Below are 15105 nucleotides of genomic sequence, written 5' to 3' on the forward strand. Positions count from 1 at the left end.
AGGTCTAACATAAACATAAACGTGAACTGTGAAATGAATTAAATTCTAAACGTTTTGGCGCCGACTCCTCATCATGCTCAAAGCCACCTCAAGATGGCGGAAAACGCATGTATCGACTCTAACAGTATGGATGTCGGTGGTGTAAATGAGTTGCCTATCGTTGAGAACGTAACTACCCTTCCATGTGTACGACGTTAATCCCATAGTTCTAAAAGACGACGGTCTGGTGATGTTTCTCAAAAAATAAACAAGAAATTGTCTCCTGTCGATCAGGATTCGACACCATAAAACGAAGTTCGCTTCAGTAAGTCGCACTCGCGACACACTTCTGTGTTACCGCTTGGTTAATTGGGACAAAATTCTCTTGCACACACTTTAGTAGTTTTCCTTATAGGACATTTTCAACACAATCCTCGCGGGATGAGTGGACATCTGGCTATTTGGATAGAAGTATGTCGGACAGCATTGTTTGTTATCACTGATGGCTCTCCTCGAAGGTAGAGCAGGTGAGGCGTCTATTCGCGTGAGTTGAGATTGGAATAGTCTCACTGGGTAAATGAACTGTCTTTCAAGCGGAAATATTTGCCATCATGTGGAGTGCAAATCACCGCAGCAACGCATTATGGGCAAAGTAAATACTTCTGTCCAGATAGCCAAGCAGCTATTAAAGCCTCGCCTCGGCCAACCGGTCGAAGTTTGTAATCGATGTCGAATCCAAATTGAGGAACTGAATTTAGTTAATACTTTACACCTAATAAAGATACCTGGCCATTCTTCCATAGCTGGAAACGAATTGGCTGATGAGCTGTCGTAACCCAGTAAACCATATCGTATAACAAACAGCAAATAAAGTCGCATTTGCGGTGACCGCATCGTGCTCGTGCTGTGCGGTTCTTTCTCTCTATGCGGAAGGAAGTTTTAATACCACCGAAGCTATTTTAATTTCAACGGTGCTTTAGCGCTATTTGTACCCACTGATCCGTTACGATCTTTGCAAGGACCCGTGCCTTCGTTTTACGTTGGACCCGTTTGCGGAAGTAAAATCGACAAGCGGTGGTAATCCTGCAGGGACACCGTTCTGGGAAAAACCTCTTAGAAGGTCACGTCTCCACGCTCAGCAATGAGCATTAATAAAAACAAGAGGAAGGAGTCTCTGAATTCTCCACTTCCTTCAAAGAAACAAGGTTTCGACCGTCCTGCCAAAGCGCGGAAAAAAAGAAGGAAGCTGGAGAATTCAGATATTCCTTCTAACTCTAATATCGGAAATAATTCTTCCAATCGAACTGAGCAATCAGTAAAGCTGATTAAGCGAAGAACGTACCTTAAAGGAACTTTTGGTTACTTGAAATATGTCCATTCGACGTAGTGTACTTTTGACCAAACGTCATTTGAACAAATATGTTGATTTGTCTTTCGACTAAATGTCAGATTTGATATAAATATTGTACAACCAGAATGTTATAAAAGGCCTACAATTGGTAAAGGCAAATCAAAAAATAAATACTTCAATTAGCTGAGAGAGTTTAGATTTTTTATCCATGTTTGATTTTACAGATACGTATTTCAACCTCAACTGTGTCTCGTACTCTGACTCGACTGAGATCGAAATACGATCTGTAAAGATAACAAAACGTAGTGGAACAAAAGGAAAGTACTAAACTGTCTTAGACAGTTGAAGACATTCCAATAAAAGAGCTTAAATATTTGTTCTGAAATAAATACTTGTTAGTAATGAGAAAGTATTGTTATCACCTGATAATTATAATGAAGGTCTCCAGTGCCTTGCATTTCCGTAACACAAATCCGTCCACCCATGAGATATCATAATAAAGGAGGTTAAAGGTAATTAATGTAGGAATAATAAATTTATCCTGTTAAGATACTTGACAGTATGCTTTAGGCATAGAATTGAAAGAAGGCTTTGAAAAAATCAACAAAATCAAAACAAATCTCCACCCACCAAATGCGGAGTTCGTGCCGCCATTTTGTTTTCGGGTACATAATTGCACAAAAGTAACTGTGTTTCAATAGCTAATAGCAAAACATAAGATAAGCGGAATACAAATCGAAGGGATCGCTTCGCTCGCGTATCGAACTATTAACAGTGGTAGTTTAGCAATCAGACTGTTTCAATTTAAATATTTAGTTAAGAAATAGCTGTACGGATTTTGATCTTGATTCGAAATCCGTCCACGGTGACGATTTCGAGTCAGGAGAGTTGATTTAATTCATTATTTAATCATGTTTTTCGTAGTTTTAATGTGTAAATGTGGAACACTTCAAAAGTAGAAGCCTTCATGCGCCTGTAGTCAATGACAAACGTTTTATTCAAATTCGATTCCTTTTTTCTAATGACATTTTCATATACTAAGGTGCTTAAGTGACGGATTTCGATGCCCCACGGTAGATCACTTTGACGTAGTGTGTTGGGTGTAAAATCTCAAACAGAGCCCTAGCTAATCCATTTTTCTAGCTATGGCAATAAGTTGTGGTAATTAGGATTCATCGTATTTAGTCCCCGCTGCCAACAGCAGTCTCAGAAATAAAATATAATCCTCGCAGACAGTTGAAAGACTCGAATTCTCTTGTTTGAGGCTAAACTGTATGCAGCGGAAACAATTTTTCAAGCAATTCGTTACCCGGTACCCGGTCCTAGGCTAAACTGACTGCTGGAAAATCGAGTTAGAGGTTTAAATACGTACTAACTATTCACGAACTGGTGAAAATTGAGTGAGAGGAACACAGAAGTTCTTATTACTGAACAAATTTCTTGCTTGAAATGGTCTTGTAGACAGAGCTAAATCCGGTTTTAAGAGTTTTACTGGTGATATTCTAGAAGCAAGACAAGGATGTGGCTAGGCTGAAGCATGGCCAAAACAGTACATGTTCTCTTTCTCAAGAAAGGATTGATTTTCTATTGATTCTCTTGATAAGGGCGCGCCTTCAATGGATTCTCTATGAAGGGTCTAAAGAGCGGGATCTTGTCATGGTGGTCTTGAGAAAACAAAACAACAATATCGAAACCGAAACTACATTGCTTCTCAATAGCACTGGAGTAATTGATATGCACTAAACACTAAGGATACGGGTAAAGCCACAATAGATCTAATAACTGGTCGCAGTGGCACACCCGAACAGAAAAACTTGCATGCAAAGGCGTACAATGATTCAAATTGGAGATGGCAAGATAGATCTCCGGTACGATCTAGGATGTTTGCGGTGAGACGCATTATTGACTCCTGCATAGTCTATCCATTGTACTTGCCACACATGATGCACAATCATGCAATGGCGGCATAGAAAAGCTTGTAATAATAAATGAGTAAATGCTCATAGAACATTAAATTGATAATCAGGTAAATTTCTAGTTGAAATGAAGAGCCATAGAAGAAGAAAAGCTCGATAGTTTTTGTGACTTATTTTCCAATTTATGGATCATGGGAAAATAGCTGAATGTTATTGTTTTTCTTGAACATGTCTTAAGGAATATTGTCCCATTAATTGCTAAAATTTGTCCTGGATCTAAAATTGTTCTAATACATCAGTTTATATTTCTGCAGCTCGGCAAAAATTGCACAGCCGTACGCCAGCAAAACAAATAAAATATTCCGGCAAAATAGCGTTTGTTAGCTGATTTTCGACAAATAATTTGTGATTATCAGCATTTTTTTAGAAAAGTTAACATTTGCTGATATCCCGGTAAAAAAATTAAGTGTGTATGGATACTCCTGAACTTTTTATGGATTAATGGTAGCGTTCCATTTCAGGTGTTATTTACGGATAGATTTTCATTTTCTCATGGATTGTTTTTGCACATTTAACGGTACAAAGTAAGCTCGCTACACTTCACAGGAATCAATTTTAAAAGTGCATTCACTCATCTGTATTATGAATTAGATGAAATTGAAATACCTACAGACGAGCACTGTGTAGTAGGTATTCAAGATAATTTAAAGCTAGTGTACGTATAAATTATTTAATATTTAATTCTATTGCAATTGCTTTCAAATTCTCCTGAGAATTGAGATTATGTAACCTTTAAAACAACAGAAACGAAAACATATATTTCAACCCACTCTATTCAATTTGTAGCATCCATCATCACTCACACTGTGCCGATCGATCCACTAAGTTAAGCATAATGATGCGGATTAACGTCAGTTATCAGCTTCTGTTTCAATGAAGATTTCACATACCGTACAACAGTGAAAACTGACATGACGAAGATGAGAGGACACTTAGTATTGTCTCACAAACTAGAGGAAACCATCTCGAAATCGTTCGAAAATAATCATGCTGAAAGGAAGGAATCTTTCCAAAACCAAAGTCATTCACATCGTGTTTTGAAGACATCGTGAGAAGCAACTTTAATACAGCTCCGTCAGCTCAACTAGAACACATTTCACTTTCTCAAAATGATCACCGATGCTTCTGCTTTTTCTTCTCCGTATGCCGTTTACGTTGGAGCTTGAATTCCCTTCATGATCAAATCATATTAACGTTTTGTCTGCCACGGAATAAGTGTTGTAGCAAGATTATGCACTTCACCCCATCCACATCTAGAGAGTGTGGAAAATTCATCATCCTTGTGGCAACTAAGCCAAATGTAGATCTTAGAAACAGCTTTTCTTTTCAACCAATGTCGTTTGGTTTTTGTGGTTTTTTGCCGCAAGCTGGGCGACAAAAGTAATGCAACGGTCTTGATCCAATCGATATTATATTGTTGAGAATGAAGATAACTATAAATTGTTCCGAGAAGAAAAGAACTTTCGCGAACCGATCCAGTTGGAGTTTTGCATAACAACAGCAATTTCAATTTCGGATTCAAAAGAAATGAACAAGCTATTTCATGGAAACTGGGTAAACGCGTTAGAAATGGGATGAATGTCAAACTAGCTCCGGAACGAATTCTAATGATGAGAGTTAAAGGGTCGAAATCGAGACCCTTTACAGATTTAAATGTTGTCTCTTGAGGTAATTTAGTGAGCAACTAAAAGCATACTAAATGCTCTAATCTTAAATCCAGACGACCAGTTCGCCACTAAACGCACATTTTAACGAGACCACTTTAAGAAGGCTGTGATCAGCTGAACAATTGAAAACACAAAGAAATTCAATTTCAAAACTTCCGACTGCTTGAAGAAATTATTTCAATATTCACTTCTTCTCGCAAACAGGGCTGTCACCATAGCCGGCATGGTTGACATTGATGTATGCTAGCAAGTGGGGTGAATGGAAAGCATAGTTTCGTACGGAGGAGAGAGTTCAAAAATCAGAAAAACAAAATCAACATTCTAAGATTATTTTGCTGCACGGAATCTGCAGTCTATTCTATAAACGATAGATTCTATCTATAAGCTAATGTTGTTGACTCGCATTTTACAGTCGAACTTTAGTGAGTTTTGTGACGAAATAATTGATAGCATTGTTAATACTGGGAAAATGCTATTTAATTATATAGCCCTCACATAGATGCTAGTTACTATGATCCGGAAATCGCCCAACAATGCCCAACAATCACAAAATCAGTTCTGAGAATGAAGAGGGCCACAATTATGTATATACCCAAATGAATACGCAGGTTCCTCTAAGTTCAAAATAACCTCTGGTCAGTTGATCTTAGCGTAATGAAATCGAAATTGCCCATCGAGTACTTATTCTGGAACTGCTCGACATATAATCTAGTTCAGTCGACGCGGACGCTTGCAACCGGTTGCACGCCAGCTGGGCAGAGTCCTTTATTCATGTGTCCTGCACTGAATGTTGCCAGTCACAGCAACCAGCCAGCCAGCGGCAGCTCCATCATCGTCCGTGAGCAACAAGCTCGCATATAGAGGATGGGAACCGGAACCCGATACCCGTGATGATGTGCATGGCTGTATCATTTACGTCCTGGCAAGACCTGTCTCGTTTTTCAACTCTCCCGCCTACCATTCCGGACCAGTAAAATTGAAAATGGTACCTTGCTAGGTTTGTTGTTTGTTGTGGGTGGTCTTGAAGGCTGTTTCGCTGACATTGGCGTGGTTGGAAGAGCAACTGCCAAAGGGTCTACATTTTACCATTTCGATCCATTTGTTCTATCAATTTAAAATTTAATACGTGATCATTTTTTCATTGATTTCAGACAAGAAGAAACCAATTCTTTGCAATAGTTTTACTCATTGTCCCGCTATAACACTTCGTAATATTCTTAGTATCATGACGTTTTACAGTTCTGATCCAAATTCAGCTGTATGTACTAAAATAAATCAATAATTCATCGTTGCGTTCAATCGCCAGTGCCATCTTCAGAAGTTGGAAAGCTCATTGGTTCGTGTAGTCTGATTCGTTCAATGTAAAGCAAACCAAAGGGCCTGATGATGTGGGTAAATCATGAGTGACGGAAACTTAAAGGCATTGTGAAAAGCAACACTACGCTTTTCGCCGTGAAGATACAAAACGAACTAGGTATGTAGTGTGGAACGGTATTTTGCCCCAATTGATATCCTTATGAGACTTCCACTCATAAGGCAGTCCATACTGGGTCGATAAACAATGAGGACCACGATGTTCAATTTAACAATTATTAAATTTCAAACCAATCTACAAAACGTCGCTAATGTACTTCTAAATATTCTAGATACCAGTTCATTCCAGTAATGAGTGAGTAGATATCGATAATGAAACCAAAGTAATTCGGAAAAGTAATACCGTGGAGATAAAGCAGGTCTTTCCATCAGATAATCAACAACAGGAATCAACGAGGAATTATATACGACACAGAAAAGACGTGAAAGTACGACCCAAGTAACACAGTTTGTATATGGAGTTAAAATGCATCTCAAGATATGTTGTTTATGTTTTGAGAAAAACATAAATTAATGATTTTGTGTGTGTTACTTCTACGAAGTTAAACGATTTACAATGATATGGAAATGCTAAAATCATCTTCAAACTTAGACGTACATGTTCATGATAGAATTAGAGGAAAGTATAGAATTGATAGTTCCGTTAGGATACGGAGGCATGAAGAATGTTTTTATAGAAGTCAATTTGAAAGAGAGCGGAGGGCAATATTTGTGATGGCACATCGCACGACCTTCCTTCTGCCAAACTCCGCATGAAGGGGAGGGAAGAATATCAGTGTGGAAGCTCCACACTGGCGCGCCGTTTCCATGATTCGCGCTTCGTAGGCTACCTTTGCAGGATCCGTTTCGCCTAAGTTACGAAATCCGATGTCAGTTGATCAACTTACAGCTACTTCGCTCAAGGAGAGATGTCAAAGCTTATTGATCACCGATACCCTGCAGGGACTAATCGACGTGGAGCCATGTTGGAACAAAGACCTGAACGCCAGCACGCATGTTCGTAACAGCCATATGTTGAAGTGCATTTTCCTCGTACAAATTATGGTGATGGAGCCGCATCACTCTCGATTTTCTCGTCATACGGAGCATGTTACGCCGAAGATTTTCATTGTTCTTCGCAGACATAAACAGACGAAGACAATGACAATGCTTGTTTGAATGTTTTATACCTACTTTATACCTACTATTGTTTAGTTGAGAGATTATATTTTATATTTTTCGTCTAGAAACACTCACCCTAAATGGTATCAGTAATTGTTAAATGTGATTTTTCTTACCAAAATTATGAAAAATGTCACGTAATGAAAAGTCGAAAATCCTGATTATTAGCAATAAACTGCCGAGAGCCGTTTTTCCTTAACCTTAGTAAGATGTTGGGGCATATGACCAAAACGAAACTTTAAAATAGAATAACTTTTACTTGATAATCCGATCGTTCTGAAATTTCTTGACTTTTAATATTTTGTGAAATGAAGCATCTGACATGAAAAAAGTATTTAAGGTAACAGGAACGGCCCCACAAAAAGTTAGAATAAGATGTTAGGGGTCATATTGACTCAGAAATGTAAATGCTTATAAAACAGTCAAATTATAACGAATTGCAAAGTTTATATACTGTCTGAAAGATAAACTCATCAATTTTGTGGCTGTGATGATATGTGGTTCTGGAGACAATGGCCACCGGAAACGACTTCCACGGGGACCTTGTCGGTCATTAAGGGAGCATAAAATCGCTCCATATATGCCATTCGATCGCTACTTCATATATTCTCTAAAACGGTATTGTATGGTCCATGAGAGGCCTGACGAAAGTGGCCACTCCTGGTACATGCAAGTGCGCCCGGGAACCGCAGGAGGGGACATTTCCTTTTAGCACCAAAATATGTGCGGCGGCTCAGTCGTTATGATTTTCCACAAAATAGATGATAATGTGCCGAAATCGATATAAGACCACATTGGCCACCCTGCATGCAAAGTGCCCCGGGGAACCGCAGGAGGGGACATTCCTGTTTAGCACCAAAATATACCGTGCGGCAGCTCTGTCGTCATGATTTTCCAAAAATAGATGATAATGCGCTTGAAATCGATATAAGACCACATTGGCCACTCCTGTACATACAAGGTGCCCTCGGGAACCCGCAGGAGGACATTTCCGTTTTAGCACCAAAATATGTCGGCTCTTTTGTCATGATTCTCCACCAAATAGATGTCATTGCGCTTGAAATCGATAAATGACCACATTGGCCACTCCTGACATGCAAGCGCCCGGAACCCGCAGAGTGACATTTCCGTTTTAACATCAAAAATGCCATGCGGCGGCTCTTTGTCATGATTTTCCACCAAACAGATGGTTTGGCTATGCGCTTGAAATCGATGAATGACACATTGGCCACCTTGGCACAAGCAAGGTGCCCCTGGTATTCCGAGAGAGGACATTTCCGTTTTATATCAAAATATGCCGTGCGGCGTCTCTTTCGTCATGATTTTCCACAAAATAGATGATTATGCGCTTGAAATCGATAAGTGACCCATTGGCAACGCCTGAACCTAAGGTAGGAACCCGTAGAAGGGACATTTCCATTTTACACAATATAAGCCATGCGGCGGCTTTTTGTGTTTTCCCATCGAACAGATGGACGTGCGCTCGAAATCGATAAGTGACCACATTGGCTACATTTGAAACCTCGAGACCCTCGAGAACACGTAGAAGATGGCATTTCCATTTTACACCACCATATGTCGTGCGGCGGCTCTTTCGTCGTGATTTTCTCCAAATAGGTGCCCTCGAAATCGATTATTGACATATTGTTCACCCTTAGAACCTATGTGTGCCTAGCGTATAAGAGTACATTTCCATTTTAACACCAAAATATGCCTGCGGTGGCTCTTTCTTTGTTATTTTCTACCATACAGATGGTCATGTGCTTGGAGTTGATTAGTGATATTGTCACTCTTGGAACCTTTCAGATGCCCTTGAACCGTAGGAGAGGACATTTTCATGGTTATATCAATGTACTGTGCCGCTTGCGGCAGCTCTATCTTCGTCTTATCATTGTCTACCCTGGCCACAAGTCTTCAAAAGCTGGTTATGGCTTGAAATTGTTCTTCATTTGAAATTGAGTATACTGAGTCAAATTAAAAAAAGTTCTGGGCTACTGTGATGATTCCTTCGAAAGCTCTCAAAGATTTTCTATTCCGCATCTCGATATTACCATTAGTCGATGGTCCCTTCAATATTGATTCATAGAAGTTTGAGGTTTTCACCGATCGTGGACAATGATATGAAAACGCAACATTTTGATATAAAATAATCTCTTTTCTGTGAGACTCCTGCGGGTACCTTGTAGGTGGTAGATATTAAGTTCAGTATGAATGACCTATTTGATAGAAAAGAAAAAAGAGATTAATCCACCCAGCAGTGATGATGCCTTTCTCGTGCATTATAAAATATCTTTAAAGAATCACATTGGAAAGGTCAAAAAGCTCTTTAGTAGAATAGATTACATTTTTTCGATCATTTTGCATGTTTTTGCATTAGTTAAATGCATCGCCATCATTTTCGGAAAAAAATTTATGGTTTTAATTTTTTTCCAAGGGTCCCTTGGGAAAAACAATGATTTTCAATAATTCCGAAATGCAATGTCCGATCAAGCCAATTTTCATTAGCAAACAATGGAACTGCATTCCCGTGAATAAACTGTTTGAGTAAATCGGATAATGCTAAGTTCCAAAAGTGTGTCTACAAAATTTGTACACATACACACACACATACATACATACATACACAATACAGACATCACCTCAGTTCGTCGAGCTGAGTTGATCGGTATATAACACTATGGGTCTCCAACCCTTCTATCAAAAAGTTCTTTTGAAGTAATCATATAGCCTTCGGTACAACTTTTTACGAGAAAGGAAAAAGATTAATCTACCTAGTGGTGATGGTGCCTTTATCGTTCTTTCAAAAGGGTTGAGAAATATATAAGAAAAGTCTAATATAACACTAACAGGTAGATAGCTCTTATTTTTCATATTTGTTCATTTCTAAAACTCTTTCTGAACGCAACTTATTGCAAACCAATCGGATGAGCATATGCCAGAAAAGTGATTTTCCCATGTAGCTGCTGAATTAGTATTTTTGGCCATAACTTCGGAGCCCATAGTCCGATCTGGCCAATTTTCAATAGGAAACAATAAGGGATTTTCGTCGAATGCCATTCCACTGAGTACGTTTATGAAAAGTTCCTCAAAAGTGAGTTAGATTTTGTACAGACAATTTCAATGAATTCTTCAAGGCACCCACAATTCCGAAATTGGGCCTGGGTTCCCTGGCTGATATAGATTTCGAGCATTACCAACTATATGATGGAAAATTATAGTGAAAGAGTTGCTGCACGGCATGTCTTAAGGCCGATGTCCACGAAAGTTTTTTTCACGTAAAGTTTTTTTTCAATAAACGTGTGCATCTACATTTGATGCCGGATACTTGATGGACGCGGCGTCACGCAGCTTGAAACACGCTCGTCGGCATCGGCCCTAAGTAAGAGTAAGAGTAAGAACGGAAATGTCCTCTTCTATGAGCTCCACGGCGTACTTCATAGGTTCCAAAATGGAAAATGTGGTCACATTATTCGGTATAAAACGGAAATGTCACCATTACGGGTTCCCGTGGGCATCTCATTGGTTCCAAGAGGGCCAATGTGGTCTTTCATCGATTTCAGCGTAATCATCTATTTTGTGGAAAATCTTGACGAAAGAGCCGCCGCACGACATTTTCAAAAGAACGAAATGTCATCTTCTACGTGTTCTCCGAGGAGCCTCATGGGTTTCAAAGTAGCCAACGTGGTTCAAGAGTGGCCAAGGATCACTATTAGATTTCGAGCGAATAACCATCTCTTTGGTGGGAAAACACACCGAAAGAGTACCGCTTGCATATTTCGGTGTTAAAACGGAAATATCCCATTCTACGGGTTCCTGGGGGCCTAGACTCCAAGAGCGGCCACGGTCAATTATCGATTTCAGCATAATCATCGGAGGAAAATCATAACGAAAGAGCTGTCGCATGACATATTTTGGTGTAAAAACGAAAATACCTCTTTACGGATTCCCTGAGGGCACCCATAGGCTTCAAGAGTGGCCAATGTGGTCACTTATCGATTTCGAGCGCATAATCATCTATTTGTGGAAAATCATGATGAAAGAGCCGCAGCACGCACGTTTTGTGCCAGAACGGAAATGTCCTTCCTTCGGGTTCCTCAATTTTGACAGGTGGAGGGCCAATGCAATCATTTATCGATTTTAGCGCATGACCATCTGTTTGGGAAAATCATGATAAAAGAGCCGCCACACGACATATTTTGGTTTTAAACGGAAATTTTCCTTTTACGGGTTTCCTGAGGGCACCTCATAGGCTCCAAGAGGGCCATATCGATTTCGAGGCATAATCATCTATTTTGTGGAAAATCATCGCATGAGCCACCGCATGCATATTTTGAGTTAAAAAAGGTCCCTTTTACGGGTTAATTCTTTCTACGGGTTCCCAAGGGCACCTCATGAGTTCAAGATGGCCAATGTGGTCCAATTATCGATTTCGAGCACATAATCATCTATTTTGTGGAAAATCATGACGAACGAGCTATCGCACGACATATTTTGTGTTAAACGGAAATGTCCCTTTACGGGTTCCACGGGATCACTCATAGGCTCCAAGAGTGGCCAATGTGGTCACTTAGCGATTTCAAGCGCATTATCATATATTTTAAAAACCGCAACAGAGCCGCCGCACGGTATATTTTGGTAAGAACGAAATGTCCTCCCGGGTTCCCGGGGCACCTTGCATGTACCAGGAGGGCAATGTGGTCTTTTATCGATTTCAAGCGCATTATCATCTATTTGGTAGAGAATCATGACAAAAGAGCTGCCGACGGCATAGTTAAAAACGGAAATTTCCTCCGATCCTGGCGCACCTTGCATCTATCAGAGTGGCCAATGTGGTCACTATCGATCTCAACGCATAACTATCTGTTTGGTGGAAAATCATGACGAAAGAGCGCACGGCATGGTGCTACGAAATGTCCCTCCTGTGGGTTCCCTGGGGCACCTTGCATGTACCAGGAGGGCCACTTTCATCGGAAGCCCTCTCATGGACCATGTACATTACCGTTTTAGAGAATTAAAGAATTAGCGATCGAATGGCATATATGGAGCGATTTTATGTTCCCTGATATGACCGACAAGGTCCTGTGAAGTCGTTTCGGTGGCCATTGTCTCCAGAACCAGCATATCACCACATAGCCACAAAATTGATGAGTTTATCTTTCGAACGGTATATAAACTTTGCGTTATAATTTGACTGTTTTATACATTTACTTTCTGGGTCAATATGACCCCAACATCTTATTCGTAAGTTTTTTCTATATCGAGAAGGTTAATATCATAAAAAATAAGCATCGGAAGATTTGGTCCAGAATGTCTAAAGGATCTCTAGAAAATCAATACAGTGAGTTTCTCTTACTCGAATCCAAGGGACCATCGAGTTTGGAGGTATAGAGTAGGAATACATTTGTATTTTGTCACAAAATATCAAATACTTTTCATAACATGTAGAAATACTTATTTATTTATTCTGACTATTCACCTTTATCTGACCCATGTCTTAATGAAAGTAAATACGTAACTGAACGAAGTATAATGATTGCCTAGACCAGCTCCGGGAATCGAACCCAGCCATTCTCAGCATGGTCTTGCTTTGTAGCCGCGCGTCTTACCTCTAGGCTAAGGAGGACCCCAAAGAGTTATCTGCTGAAATAAAAAAAAACTGGGAATTGAGAAGAACTTCCAGCGGAAACTAAAAAAATCTCTTGAAAATAGAGGAAAGTTTCCTCTCTCTTTCTAATGTGGGCCTCGTGATTATTCAGAAAAAGTCTTACCATTTCTAAACCAGGGGAAAATAAATCTACGTTCTCCTTCCATTCAAAGATAAAAGCATATGAAAATGGCGGAATTTTCTAAGGAAAATGCGTTTTCTAACGCCGTAAAACTTTGGAGATATATATTTGAGATAATTTCAAACTAAAAAGTGATAAATAGGATGTTGATAATTTGTTGTCAGGCAATTTTGCTGAATGACGTTTAACCGTTTGGCATTATGTAATTGTGGAAGTATTATGGAAGAAAGCTGTCTGCAATAATGTCAGGAGGTGTTAGATCTACTGCAGATCCAGTGACGCATTTCAAACTGTCTGGTAACTCACGTCCAGTCTGAGGTGACTTTCACTTGCAATACGCCCCGCTTGTTTATGTTACCAATATCAATTGGATAATAAGAGGGAGACAGCGAGGATTGGACTCACGATCAATACCAGCAAAACGAAGTACATGGTCGCTGGCAATCAACGTGGGTTAATTAGTGATGGTGGTAGTGAAATCGTTCTGGATGGTGAAAAATTATAAGTGGTAGAAGAATTTGTGTATCTTGGAACATTAGTGACGTGCGAAAATGATGTTATCCGCGAGGTGAAAAGGCGTATTGCAGCTGCTAATAAGACTTATTACGGACTTCGTAACCAGCTTAAGTTCCATAGTCTGCAAACGAAGACAAAGTTCACGCTGTATACTACTCTGATTCTTCCGATGGCTTTATACGGCCATGAAACATAGACGTTAAAGAAGGTTGATCGGAGAGCTTTCGGAGTGTTTGAGCGTAAGGTGTTGCGGACAATACTCGGCGGTAAACAGGAGAACGGTATCTGGCGGCGCCGCACGAATCACGAATTGTACCAGGTGTACAAAGGGCTGGATATTATTAAGCTTATACAACATGGCAGACTACGGTGGGCTGGAAACGTTGTTCGTATGCCGCAAGAACGTCAAGCGAAGAAAATATTTAGTAAAGAACCCGGAAGAGGCTGCAAGCTTCGTGGAAGGTCGCGTACACGATGGCTTTTTGCAGTTGAAGAAGACCTGAGGGCGCTCAATCTTCAGGGCGACTGGAAGTGATTGGCCCAGAATAGAGTCCAGTGGAGAAGGATACACCATTCGGCGTAGGATCATCGAAGAGCTGTAGCTCACTTGTGATACCATTATCAATTGGATAACAAACTTCCGGATTGTTTAATGCAGCGCGCATTTAGTTTTTGAATCATATAAAAAACATATTGAAACAATTTCACAAAATTGATCTAATTTCGGATACATGAACTTAGGAAGCATCCACGAACAATTCACTTCACTCTTCAAGAGCTATTCTGAGCATTTCGTTGTTGATCCATGTATTTATGATATTATCACACAGTCACATATATTTTACCAAAGACAACCGCGTATACAAACTATACAAACGATTTCGCGCACTCAATTTAGAAACACACCTTATAAAAGGTTACGCGTTAAATTTAAACTTCAGATCACTTAAACTTTTTCTCTTTTGGTACCTACCTACATATGCAAAATATAAACATCAGTCGAATCTTTTTCTGGCGAGAACAAACAAAAACGTGACAGCAAATTTAAAAGCAACCATCCGCGCGCATGGCTTGCTGCGACCCGTTTAACTCGACGTTTAACCGTTTGGCCAAGTAATTGAAATTAGAAATACTAGAATAAAGTTTTTTTTAATCGAACGGTCAAAAGAAACTCCAATTCGACTTGTTTACAATTTGCATCCATAAGAAGTTAGCAAAAAGTTCAAAATAATGATTCCAGTATTATTTTCACGATATCATGCATTTTCATACGTTGCCATTTCGACAGTTTTTCA

Source organism: Armigeres subalbatus, unplaced genomic scaffold (assembly GCF_024139115.2).
Source record: "Armigeres subalbatus isolate Guangzhou_Male unplaced genomic scaffold, GZ_Asu_2 Contig688, whole genome shotgun sequence".
Lineage (NCBI taxonomy): Eukaryota > Metazoa > Arthropoda > Insecta > Diptera > Culicidae > Armigeres > Armigeres subalbatus.